The sequence below is a fragment of the Jaculus jaculus genome, chromosome 17 (genome assembly GCF_020740685.1).
Source record: "Jaculus jaculus isolate mJacJac1 chromosome 17, mJacJac1.mat.Y.cur, whole genome shotgun sequence".
NCBI lineage: Eukaryota > Metazoa > Chordata > Mammalia > Rodentia > Dipodidae > Jaculus > Jaculus jaculus.
The window spans coordinates 10921018-10934401 of record NC_059118.1 but is presented as its reverse complement, the minus strand read 5'-3'; the positions used below and the strand labels follow the sequence as shown (position 1 = coordinate 10934401).

The 13384-nt window shown below is 47.6% G+C and overlaps 1 protein-coding gene across 1 annotated transcript in view; it reads left to right on the top strand.

Moving 5' to 3' along the window:
- Osbpl10 (oxysterol binding protein like 10) overlaps positions 1-13384 on the top strand; it is a 323158-nt gene that overhangs the window by 178886 nt on the left and 130888 nt on the right.

The following is a 13384-nucleotide window of genomic DNA, read 5'->3' as shown; positions in this document are numbered from 1 at the left end:
AACCCTGGCTGATGGGCTAGTCTATGAGGAACCCACCATGATTTAGCTGGGGAGGCTTTTGGAGGGGTCCCAACAGCGTCTCAGAGGTCTCTGTGCACGCTACCCTCCTTAGTCAGTGAGAGCTAGGTGTTTAAGCTGTGTTCCTGGGGACTCCGCAAACTGGTCAGACCAGCTCTCTCCGTTGTGTACCTCAGCCTGGCCCACTGGACTTGAGCTGATCTCCAGGGAGACTTCCAGTTAGGAGGGCCATGGGATGAACGGACATGAACTGCATCTTTTGGAGTGTAAGTAGATAAAGTAGGAGGCAGGCAGAGGCCAAGAGGTGGAGAGGTGTTTGGAAGTCAATGGCTCGCAACAGAATGTGGAGTCTGATAAAGCCCCTGAGTCCTAAATTGAGGGGCTCCCGGAGGTGGTATGGGATGAGTATTGTGATGCTAGTGTTAGAGTTTTTCAGAAAATTGGAACCAACAAGGAGAGGTTGAGTGGCTTAAGAAGTTGGGTCCCACGGCTGTGGATGCTGCAGACCTGGGAAGAGGCTGTAACAGTGCAGGCCTGAAGGTGGTGTGTGGTGGCAGAAGCCTGCCTTGCTTAGAGGTGGCCAGTCTTGTTCCACTTAGGTCTTCCGTGTTGTGGCGGTTGCTTTGTCGTTGCTGGAACACACACCCGACCAGAAATGGCGGGTGGAAGGAAAGTGTTCATTTGCACGTGTGCAGCTCCAGGGGCAATTTTCGTCACTGCGGGGAGAGCGTGGCAGGAGCAGACAGCCAGGTGGGCATCACATCTCCACAGCAACATGAAGGAAATAGTCCAAGAACTGGCTGCAAATGAGGCTACCCTACCCCAAAGCCTGCTCCCAGGAGCACATCTCCATCAGGGCCCTACCTCCCGAAGACCCCACAACTTTCCCAAATCGTCACCAACTGGGGATCAATTGTTCAAACCACATGAGCCTACGGAGCCATTCCATTTCAAACCACCACAAGTGACTTGCCAAGACCCACGTACCTTATGGAAGGCTCTCTGCTTTCTTCATAGTCCATCGATTTAAATATTAATGCCATCCCACAAACACTCTCACAGAAACTTCCAGAATAATGCATGGCCATATGCCTAGGCACCGTGGCTCAGCCAGGCCATCGCGTCCTGAACTCATGCTCCTGGTAGCATCACTGCCCCAAGGACCCTGAGGCCCTGGGCTCGCTTCTGGAAGGCAGAGGGGAGGCTGATGGTCACTGGTCACATTGTATGTGGTTATTGCAACCTCATGGTGATGGTGGGCCCAGACTCTGTCAGGTTCGGGGTTCTCAGTAGAAGACAAGACAGGCAGTTTCTTATGCCCAAGGTTTTCACCAGGAAAGATCAGTGGGAAATCTGTGGCAAAGAGGGAGGAGGCTTTGGAATGCCAGGTAGAGGCTGGTGGGATGCCAAGCCAGGGAGGGTCGCCTGAGAAGCCAGAGTAAGGGGAGGAGGGAGATTCGAGAGGCTTTCGGGTAAAGAAGAGGGGAGGACTGTACCGCGAGGGAAGGGGGTCGAGGATCGGCGGCTCTGGGTAGCTCGAGCCTTGTGCTGGGGGTGGACAGTCCTTTTCTGGGTTCGGATTTTATGGACAGCTAAATAGGGTTCTTTTGTAGCGTCTACAGAAACTTCCTCAGGGAAGTGAGGTTTGGATTGCCACATCTCCAGCCAGGGTCATGGGTATAAGTGTGGCTGGGAGGAGACCTCATTCCTCTTCTGGGTCCTAGGGCAGTAAGGCTGAGCCAATTTTCTTAGCAGGAGGCAGGGATTATATGGTGCCGGGCACACCTGTGGGGGGGGGTCGGACTGGAGAGGCAGCTTTCTAACAGTCTCTGGTGTGTGAGTGGAGTAAGTCTGCAGCCTGGCCTCCATCCAGGGACTGGATCAGCTAGGGGGCTGTTTAAATCCCCATGAGACCTACTTGGTGCTACACAGTAGTTAATGGCAATCAGAGACTGCCCGTCCCTCCATACGTCCCCAGGGTCTGTGAGTCACCCATGATCCAGCAGGATAGACAGGGCCTACCTGAATCTTTGAAGCTTTCTCTCCTGATGGTAACAGCACCCCTGGCCCCGTCTCTGCTGCTCCCCAAAGCTATGTGCTTCTGTCGCCTTGGCAGCTTTCTTGAGTTTGTATCTTGTATCTCCCCAGAAGTAAGTGTCTGGTTATTTTACATGATAGCTCTGCGACCATAAAAGGTGGCTGTTCTGTTTTTACCACGTGTGGCTGAATGCAAGGAGACTTCCCACAAGGGCCCCGAGGCCTTGAGACCGTAACTGGCTCTGTGCCACATCTGCAGAGCAGGAGAGGAGGTAGCCAGGTTCACCCCCTGCCAGGCTGTGTTTTAGAATTGTGTTTTGTGTGACATCTGTAGTGGTTAATTCTAGTATTTTCTTTAAAGTTAATTTTATTTTATTTATTTATTTATTTGACCGAGAAAGAGGGAGGGGGAGAGTGAGAGAATGGGCATGCCAGGGCCTCCGGCAACTGCAAATGAACTCCAGACACGTGTGCCCCCTTGTGTCTCTGGCTAACGTGGGTCCTGGGGAATCGAACCTGGTTCCTTTGGCTTTGCAGGCAAACGCCTTAACCGCTAAGCCATCCCTCCAGCCCTCATTCTAGTATTTTTCTGATTTGTTTTTCTCTCTCATCAAAAGCCCATTCATCTTGCTCGGCTTTCGCAGAGCAGAGAGCGCTGGGGATTCCCCTCTCCACCCCCGTTAGGTGCCTGGCCTCCGGGTTAAATGCAGCATTTTCCACAACTAGCTAACTGTCGGCTACCCTGCCCTGGCCAGGATCATTTCCTAATGCTCCGAGCTGAGTTTCCTTAGTGCTGTCTTGTTAAGGTGTAACATCCTTTGTCTCTCCTTGTTAAAGGTGTGTGTGTGCGCGCATATTCCTGCGGGTGCACATACATGTGTGCATGTGCATACGGAGGCCAGAGAACAGAAGAGTTTGGTATGTCCACGCATCCCGAAGGAAGCCCTGACTTAGCCAGTGCAGGCGTGAGGATAGCGTGCACGGCGTCAGCCAGACACCTTCTCCGTGTTCTTTTCCCAGTTACGCTTGGTGTTAAAGGCAGCAGGGAGTCCCAGCGTTTTTGTGCATCGACTTCACATTAAATACTTTACTGCACGGTCACTGTATAGACAGAAAAACTCTGCCCTGCGCCTGAAAACAAAGACCCGGGTGAGGCATTCTGGACCCATGGGACACTTGGGAAAGGCATCTGACCTTTCTCCCACCTCGGAGATAAAGACACCATGTCCAGTTCAGAGATGCCCTGGTCCTGTCGTTAAATCAGATCTCAATGTCACATTGAAGAGGACATTATAGGGTTTCTTTCTGCAGCCTGTTTTCCCCTGTGAGTACTTTCACTTTTTAAAAATTAATCTCCAGTCTTCATACAAGTCTGCAAAGAAAAATACTTATGCTTATATTTTCAGAGAGATTTCATATATGTGTATGCATATATATATACATATAAAATAATATAATGTAATAAAAGTAGTAAAGAATATATATATATGTGTGTGTGTGTATATATTCTTTACTACTTTTGTTTTCTCTCCCTTCTTTCCTTTCTTCCTTCTTCATTCCTTCCTTTGTCTTAATAAATAATACATTAATTAATTGCAGTACTGGCAATCGAACCCATGACCTTGTGCATGCTAGGCAAGCACTCTGCCACTGAGCTACGTCCGAAGCCCTTATATTTCTTATGTTTTGCATGTAGTGATCCCGCTGTGAAACATTGATACTGGTTGTTTAGCATAACGAAGGAGCAATCATAAATAGAATCTTGCACCATGTTTTTTATTTTTGATTTTTCAAGGTAGGGTCTCGCTCTAGCCCAGGCTGACCTGGAATTCACTATGTAGTCTCAGGGTGGCCTCAAACTCAAGGTGATCCTCCTGCCTCTGCCTCCCAAGTGCTGGGATTAAAAACGTGAGCCACCACGCCCAGCCTTCTACCATGTATTTTTTTTTTATTTATTGATTTATTTGAGAGAGGGGGACAGGGAAAGAGGCAGATAAATATAGAAAATGGGCATGTCAGGGCTTCTAGCCACTGTAAACTCCAGACACATGTGCCACTTTATGCATCTGGCTTATGTGGTGAGTAGGGAATTGAACCTGGGTCCTTAGGCTTTGCAGGCAAGTGCCTTAACTGCTAAGCCATCTCTCCAGCCTCCACCGTATATTTTGGAATGAAACAAGACATGGCCTCGTGTTACTGTACATTTTATCTCTAACAGAACAATTGTCCTTCTGACAAGCCACTGGGAAGACTTTCTTTCATTTGCACGTTGTCTATTTGTTGTTCCAGCATATCTTAGAATAACCATCCATCCACTTCTCACTCTGGAGATGAGGTGAAAATTTCTTACTGACAGGGAAGTTATCACAGTAGGACACGGTATGTGTTACGTGTTACGTTAAGTGGGGGTGGCTAACATTTGGGTCCATAAATCACAGCACTTAACCCTTCACCACTAATGGCTCCTTTCATTTCTGATTCTAGAACCGATAGGCTGGGCTGTGAGGTACCATAGTCATGCTAAAGTCTGTGTTTGGGATATACTGATGGAGGTCCTCCAAGAACCAGTTGGAGTGTGGGAGAAAGGCCCTGTGGGTGTGTCTGAGGGTTCCCCACTAATTGTCTGTCACAATCACCTGGCCTGTAAGAATTGGGGTCATTTTCCTTTGGAGAGGTAATGGCTGTGATATTTCTTTCTTTTCTTTCCTTCCTCCCTTCCTTCCTTCTTCCTTCTTCCTCCCTCCCTCGCTCCCTTTTTCCCTCCCTCCTTTCCTTCCTTTCTTTCTTTTTTGCAACCAAAGATGGAGAACTAAGACAGACAGAAAGGGAGAGAATGGGCATGCCAGGGCCTTCAGCTGCTGCAAACAATCTCCAGACACATGTGCCCTTTGTGCATCTGGCTTTATGTGGGTCCTGGGGGATGGAACCTAGGTGATTAGACTTTGCAGGCAAGCAGCTCCTTAACTGCTGAGCCATTTTTCCTGCCCTGTGGTACATATTTCTATTAACAAGTTAGACTTGAGTTGTGACAAAATACTTGCATGATCAGCTTTAGGGACTGTTGGGACCACTGCAGATGTGGTTGTCAGGGTCTCCTCTCACGGATCTGCCCCGAGCCCTTGCTCAGACCATGGCAAGCCACCGTGCCAGGCTCTCTTGTGTTCTGAACTGCATTGGTTCTTTTTCCTGAAAGGGTACGTACGTTCTCATTCTTCTAGAACAGTCTTGGCTTCACAGCCACCAGCTGCAGCAGGTTGAGCGCATTGTGGTGTCCTGTTGAGAGCTTTATTCCTTCGATTTTCACTTGGAAATGACTCCTTTGCAATGTCGTTAGGAACCATCGTGCATGTGTGTGCCCGTGTGCATAGGAGCATGTACGTGTGTGTGTGTGCGCACAACTGGAGGCCAGAGGACACGCTGGGGTGTCATTTCTCAGTACTGTCTGCATCATTTTATCTTATTTGTGTGTCTGGGTGCACTGGGGTCTCTTGTCACTGCAAACAAATGCCATACATGTGTGCCTTTTTTTTTCCTTTTGTATCTGGCTATATGTGGGTACTGGGGGATTCAACCCAGGCCAACAGGCTTTATAAGCAAGTGCCTTTAACTGCTGAGCTACCTCTCCAAGCCCCAAACCACATCTTTTTGAGGCAGCATCTCTGCTAGACAGGCTGGCCGGTGAGCTCTAAGGACCCTTCTATCTCCATCTCCCTAGCACTGGGATTACGGGCACCGACCAGGATGCCTGGCGTTTATGTGGGTCTTGGGTATTGAACTCAGGTCCTCGTGCTTACAAGACAGTCACTTAACCAACTGAGCTATCTTTCCAGCTCCCCACAATCTGCTTCAAACACTTGCCTCAAGAACTAAAACCTCCCAATAGGCTCCCTCTCATTTAAAGTTTTTAGCATGTCCTGATAGTCTCCATTCTGGGGCGTAGGCCTTTAACAGTCAAAATCCAAACTTCAGTAGCACATCCGATTGAGCCGTTGGTCTTTCTCTTGTTTCTCTTGATTCTGCCTTGTTTATAACTAGCACTATATTGTTATTATATTTATCCATTCATCCATTAGAATGTGTTGATGGGCCCAATATTGTATGCAAGTAATCCTAGATGTTGCGAGGGCCTACGACAGCCACCTATGTACAGAAGACAGCATTGCAGAGCACCTCTCTCCATCTTTTGGTTCTTATAGAGATGTCGCATCTAATGCTAATGCTAAGCTTTCAACTGTCACGTCTCAGCAGTGTAACGAAGGTTTGAGTCTCCTCTAGCTTCTTCTTGTTTTTTTGTTTTGTTTTGTTTTTCGAGGTAGGGTCTCACTCTAGCTCAGGCTGACCTGGAATTCACTATGTAGTCTCAGGATGGCCTTGAATTCGAATTCGAACTCTTGGTGATCCTCCTACTTCTGCCTCCTGAGTGCTGGGGTTAAAGGCGTGCACCACCACGCCCGGCTCAAAAAGAAGCTTCATGGACCAAGAGTGAAAGCAGCACTAGTCTTTTATTGGACATGAATATAAATATTTAGAAGATGGTTTGACGGGCACAACATACCTGTTTATTTAGCCAAGCACACAGGTACCACCTTGCGCATCTGGTTTACGTGGGCACTGGGGAATTGAACTTGGGTCCTTAGGCTTCACAGGCAAGTGCCTGAACCACTGATCCATCTCTCCAGCCCATCCACAGGCTTTTGACTAGGTTTTCAGTACCAGGGGTGAATTCTCCCCTGTGGAGCGTGACTCACATCCAATCAGAGAGGGGTTGGCTACCCTATAACATTCATGCCACTATTGCTGCAATGGGCTGATCTCTTCATCCTCCCACTTCATCTTATGGAAGTCTGGGATTATAGTAGACACACACCTCTATGCTGGTTCTTTGAAACTTTTCTTCTTTTTTTTTTTTATTTGAGAGAGAGAAAGAGAGAGAAGGAGAGAATGGGTGCACCAGGGCCTTTCAGCTGCTGTGAACGGACTCCAAATGCATCGCCCCCTTGTGGGCATGCGTGGCATTGCACACTTGCGTCACTGTTGCATCTGGCAAAGTGTGGGATTTGGAGAATTTGAACAGGAGTCCTTAGGCTTCAGAGGCAAGTGCCTTACCGCTAGGCCATCTCTCCAACCCCTTCTTTTATTTATTTTTGTTTGTTTTTGACAGAGTCTCATGTAGTCCATGCTGGCCTCCAGCGTAATGTGTAGTTAAGGATGACCCTATTTTGTATTTGCTTCTAACCCCCCGAGTGCTGGGATTACAGGCCTGTGCCGCCATTACCCAGTTTGTATGATTTTGAAAAATCAAAACTGGGGCCCTGTGCATGCAAGGCAAACACTCTTCAAACTTGGCTGTCATCTCAAGCCCTTGTTTGTTTGTTTGTTTTAAGGTTTCGTATAGCCCAGGGTGATGCCGACCTTGCTCTGTATCTAAGACTGGCCTTGAACTCCTGATCATCTTGCTCCCACCTCCCAGCTGCTGAGTCTGCAGGCTGGGATCACGTTCCCAGCCTCCAGATAATCGTGAACCCTAGTGACAGTTGTGATTATTTGCGTCTGTGTTTGAGTTTGCTGCAGAGCTGACATAAGTAGATCCATGAACGTGTTGACACGTTATGTTATTACTCAATGACTGGCTTTGAGGAATGTAGGAGAGAATGATTTAAAATTTTTTTTATTGTTTATTTATTTATTTGAGAGCAACAGACAGAGAGGGAGAATGGGCACGCCAGTGTCTCCAGCCACTGCAAACAAACTCCAGACGTGAGCGCCCCCTTGTGCATCTGGCTAACGTGGGTCCTGGGGAGTTGAGCCTTGAACTGGGGTCCTTAGGCTTCACAGGCAAGCGCTTACCTGCTAAGCCATCTCACCATCCTAGGAGAGGATGATTTATTTCTCTGACAAATGTGATGCAGGCCAGCCGTGTTCTGGGAAGGACTCTGGGTCTGGAGTGACAGTGAGAAATGAAACAGTCAAATTCTAGGAGTTGAGAAGCTTTAAGAAAGTGTAGCAAATCAAACAGGAACATAAATCAAATTATTAATAAACGGGTTCCATGGAGTAAAACAAGAAAAATGAAGCAATAATGTGACAGATTTAGTTAAGATGGTCAGAAAAAGATATAGGTTATTAGTTTTTACAAAATATTTTTATTTATTTGCTTTCCAGTGGCATGTGTGTGTGGAGGTGGGCACACATTGCTGCTGTAAATGAATGCCTGGCACATGCGCCAGTTTTGCACCTGGTTTACCTGGTACAGTAGACAGCTTCAGGTTGCTGAGATGAACGTCCAGACCAGGCACAGCTATGGAGGAAGGGGTTTATTTATTTATTTGTTTTAAAAATATTTTATTTATTTTTTTGAGAGAGAGAGAGAGAATGGGCGTCCAGGGCCTCCAGCCACTGCAAACAAACTCCAGATGCGTGCGCCCCCTTGTGCATCTGGCTTACGTAGGTCCTGGGGAATCAAGCCTTGAACTGGGGTCCTTAGGCTTCACAGGCAAGCGCTTCAGTGCTGGAGAGATGGCCCACTTTAGTTTTTAAAAATTATTATTATCATTTTATTTTTGAGATAGAGACAGAGAGAAAGAGAGAGAGAGAGAGAGAGAGGGAGGGAGGGAGAGAATGGGTGTGCCAGGCCTTTCAGCCACTTTGAACAAAACTCCAGATGTGCAGCCCCTGTGCGCATGGCTACATTGCATGCTTGTGTCTGGCTATGTGGGACCTAGAGATTCGAACATGCATCCTCAGGCTTCGTAGGCAGGTGCCTTAATTGCTACGCCATCTCTGTAGCCCCCACCTTACTTTTTAAAATAAAATGGTTTCTTTTTTATAATTTTATTTATTTGCAAGCAGAGAGAGGTAGAGAGAACAGACATGCCAGTTCCTCCAGCAGCTGCTGCAAAGGAACTCCGGATGCATATCCCACTTTGTGCATCTGGCTTCACGAGGGTACAGGGGAATTGAGCTCAGGTCATTAGGATTTGCAGGCAAACGACTTAGCAACTAAGCCATTTCTTCACACCTCCCCCCAACCTTACTTTTTAAAACAAGGTCTGTCCCTGAACCAAGAGGTTATTGGTTCAGCTAGCATAGTTAGGCAGGAAACCCAAAGGATCTTCCTGTCTCTGCCAACGTTGGACTGAGATTACAGGCAGGGACCACTATGTTTACAATTTATTTATTTATTTATTATTATTATTATTATTATTATTATTATTATGAGAGAGAGAAAATGGGCATGCCAGGGCCTCTAGCCCTCCATGGTGATTCCAGATCCTATCAGGATGACAACGGAGATTAAGCCTCACAGGAAGGTTGGTTTCTAAATTGGTCCAGACCATGCCTTAGCATCTCTGCCACCCTCGCTCCGTTTCACGTCAGTGCCATCTTGCTCTCAACTTTCCCTGCTTCTGACCCTGGCCTCAGCCCATGTTCTCTGGCACAATGGGTGTGTCAGCTTGTGTGGGTCTTCCGAAGTGCTGGAGGATTTCCATCGTCTCGCCACGGAAACACAGATCTCTGTGTGACCCGGTCCCTGGCCTTGCCTCGGATCTCAATCCTCAGACCTTGCTCCACAGGTCTCCGCTTCCGAGGTGCCAGCCGCCTGACCTCCCTGCTTTTCCTGGCAAGGGCCAGAGGCACTCATTCTACACCTGTTAGCCCCTCATGTCCTTCCAACGTGCCCCATTTCTTCACTCCATCCAAGCCTCTGCTCTGAGGTTGCCTCCAAGAGATCTTTTTTTTTTTTTTTTTTTTTTTTTTTTTTTTTTTTTTTTTTTTCAAGGTAGGGTCTCACTTTAGCCCAGGCTGACCGTGAATTCACTATGGAGTCTCAGGGTGGCCTCGAACTCACGGCGATCCTCCTACCTCTGCCTCCCCAGTGCTGGGATTAAAGCCGTGTGCCACCACGCCCAGCTCAGACCACTCCTTACAAAGGAACACTCCTCACCCATGCTCTTTCAATCCCTTGCTTTTATATATTTTATTTTTATTTATTTGAGAGGGGGGAGAATGGGTGCACCAGGGCCTCTAGCCACTGCAGATGAGCTCCAGATGCGAGCGCCACCATGTATTTCTGGCTTATGTGGGTCCTGGGGAGTCAAGTCTGGGTCTTTTGGCTTCACAGGCAAGCACCTTAACTGCTGAGCCATCTCTTCAGCCCCATTTTAATTTTTGTTGTTGTTGTTTTGAGGTAGGGTCTCACTCTACTCCAGGCTGACCTGGAATTCACTATGTAGCCTCAGGGTGGCCTCGAACTCACAGTGATCCTCCTAACTCTGCCTCCTGAATGCTGGGATTAAAGGCATGCGCCACCACACCCGGCTCCATTTTAATTTTTAATTATTTATTTATTGGAGACAGAGAGAGAGAGAGAAAGAGAAGGAGAGAGAGAAAGAATGGGCATGCCACAGCCTCTAGCCACTGCAAACGAACTCCAGACACATGCTCCATTTTGTGCATCTGGCTTTCGTAGGTAGTGGGGAATCGAACTGGGGTCAGTAGGCTTTGCAGCCATGCGCCTTAAATGCTGAGCCTTCTCTCCAGCCCGCATAGTTCACTTTTAAAGCAACTGTCACCCCTCCTTCAATTCTTGTAAGTGCAATCAAGAGATCTGTCTTAAAGTTGAGGGTGACGGATCAGGTCCTGAACACATACTGAGTGGAGAAAACAGACACCGCTGTGGTTTTTGTCGTACACCGGAAGGAAGGTCGGGTGTGACCCCCAGACCAGGGAAGCAGCGTGCGTCCTTGGAGGTGGAACTGCTCCGTTGAGTTAGAGCCTGATTTGCCTCCCCCTGCCCCCCATAGCCAGACACACAGAGTTAAGAACCCCTTTACTTAAGCAGTGCAAAGAAATTACCGGCCAAAGCAGATTTAGGAGAGTGAGGACTGATCGCAGTTGAAGGACGTCTGAGGCAGCGTGATTCCTTCAGCCCTGTTTGCAAACCTAATGTCACTGTTGACTGCCTTTGGCAGGTGGCACTTGTGGCTTGAGGATCTGACTGGGAGCTTGCTGCGGTCCCCTGGGGCTATGGCCACCCTGGGGGCGGGGGGCTGTGGGGTGCTCCTGTGGGAAGCTGGGAAGGAATTTTGGAGCAATTGTGATTAAGAACCAAAGTGTCCGAGATTTGATTTCCTTGGGTCTTAATATGTCGCATTCTGCTGTGTGTGTGTGTGTGTGTGTGTGTGTGTGTGTGTTTGTGTGTAGGTGTCAATGCGCATGTCTAAGGAGCATGATGGGAGTGGGAGCCGGAGAAAGGCGTTGAGTGGAGCTGGAGAGATGGCTTAGTGGTTAAGGTGCTTGCCTGTGAAGCCTAAAGACCCAGGTTCTATTCCCTAGTATCCACGTAAACCAGATGCACAGGGTGGCGTATATGCCTCTGCAGTTCGCTGGCGGTGGCTAAAGGAAGGTCCTGCCATGCCTATTCTTTCTCTCCATGTGCCTCTCTCTCAAACAAATAATTAAGTAAATGCTTAAAAAAGAAAGATATTGGGGCTGGAGGGATGACTTAGCGGTTGAGGTGCTTGCCTGCAAAACCAAAGGACACAGGTTCGATTTCCCCGGGACCCACGTAACCCAGATGCACAAGGTGGCGCACGCGTCAGGAGTTTGTTTGCAGCAGCTGAGGGCCCTGGTGCAACCTGCTCTCCTCTTTCTTTTATTGTTTTTTTTTTCTTTTCTTTTCATACTCTCCTCTTTATATCTGCCTCTCTCTCTTTCTCAATAAATAAAATAAGAATTAAAAGAAAGGTGTTGAGTGTCTTTCTGTCACTCTTCTGCCTTATTTCCCCAAGACAGTCTCTCAGGGAATCTGGAGCTCACCATTTTCAGTTAGACTGACTGACGAGGGAACCCCGGTTATTGTCCGTCTCCATCCCCCTCAACACTTGGCTATAGGCGTGGGTGGCTACACCCAACTTTTTTATGCAGTGCTGGAGATCGAACTTGGGTCCTTATGCCTGCACAGCAAGCATCTTACCCACTGAGCTATCTCCCCATCCCCTCCATTCTGCTTTTTTAGCTAACTGGTAAATGCCATCACTTTATCTACTAAGGAGAGCGACCGCCTGTGCTAGGTAAGAACTAAACTCCAGGGTGCTGAGAGAGATGGCTCAGCTTTTAAAGGTGCTTGCTTATAAACCTTGATAGCCTAGAGTTCTGTTTCCCAGTACCCACGTAAAGCCAGAAGCACAAAGTGACACATGCATCTGGAGTTTGCAATGGCAGGAGGCCCCAGTTCATTCTCTCTCTCTCTCTCTCTCTTTGTCCAATAAATAAAAATTTGTTTTAAAAGAGCTAAATTCCAGCTCTGTGGAACATACACATCATCGCACCACTGTGGAGGTAGAGGTAGAAAGATCAGGAATTCAAGGTCATTATCAGCTTTGGCATGAGCTTTTGTTTTTGTTATTTATCTGAGGAGAGAGAGAGAATATATACCACTTTGTGCATCTGGCTTTACCTTGGGTACTGGGGATTTGAACCTGGAGCAAACCTGGGTCAGCAGATCTGGGTTCAATTCCCTAGCCACTCATGTAAGCCAGACGGGCATCTATTTGCAGTAGCAAGGGAACCTGGCACATACGCTCACACATATATTTAAAACTAAAAATAGAAGCCAGCCATGGTGTGACTACTTATAAAAAAAATGGCTGGTAGTAGAAAAAAAATAGCCCAGTGGTCAAGGACTTGCCTGGTATGAGCAAGGCCCTGGGTTCCAGCTTCCGCAATGGAAATGGGAAAGTTTAACTTTTTTTTTTTTGGTTGAGGGGACCAAAATCTAAGAAAATTAATAAAGCTTGAAACACAATTCTTATTTTAGGCTCACTCTAGAAAAACCTCTTAGCGAAAGCCAAAGGGCATGAGAAACTGAATCATTCTGATAACATTTTTCATATAATAGGCTCATATATTTTCTATGTTTCCCTCACTATTATCAGTAGGGTTTGCTTTTCAAATAAAATTTCACTGTGTACCATAAGTTTTTATAGCATACTGAATTTCATGGAGCGGTTATGAATTTTAACTTAACCCCCAGGTATACTTCATTACAAGTTTTTCCTTGCCATAGCCCTGGGTGGTTTCATGGTGATTGTTCATGGCCTGTCTTCTCATTGTTTCTGAGAGGGACTTTGGAAGGACAGGAAAGGAAGTGCTTCTTAGTGGGGAGTTGAGAGAGAGAGAGAGACGGGGGGGGGGGGGGGGGGGAGAGAACTGGTATGCCAGGGTCTCAGCCACTGTAATCGAACCCCAGATGTCTGCACTACCTTGTGCGCATGTGTGATCTTGCGCAGGGGTCACCTTGTGCATCTGGCTTACATGGGCCCTGGAG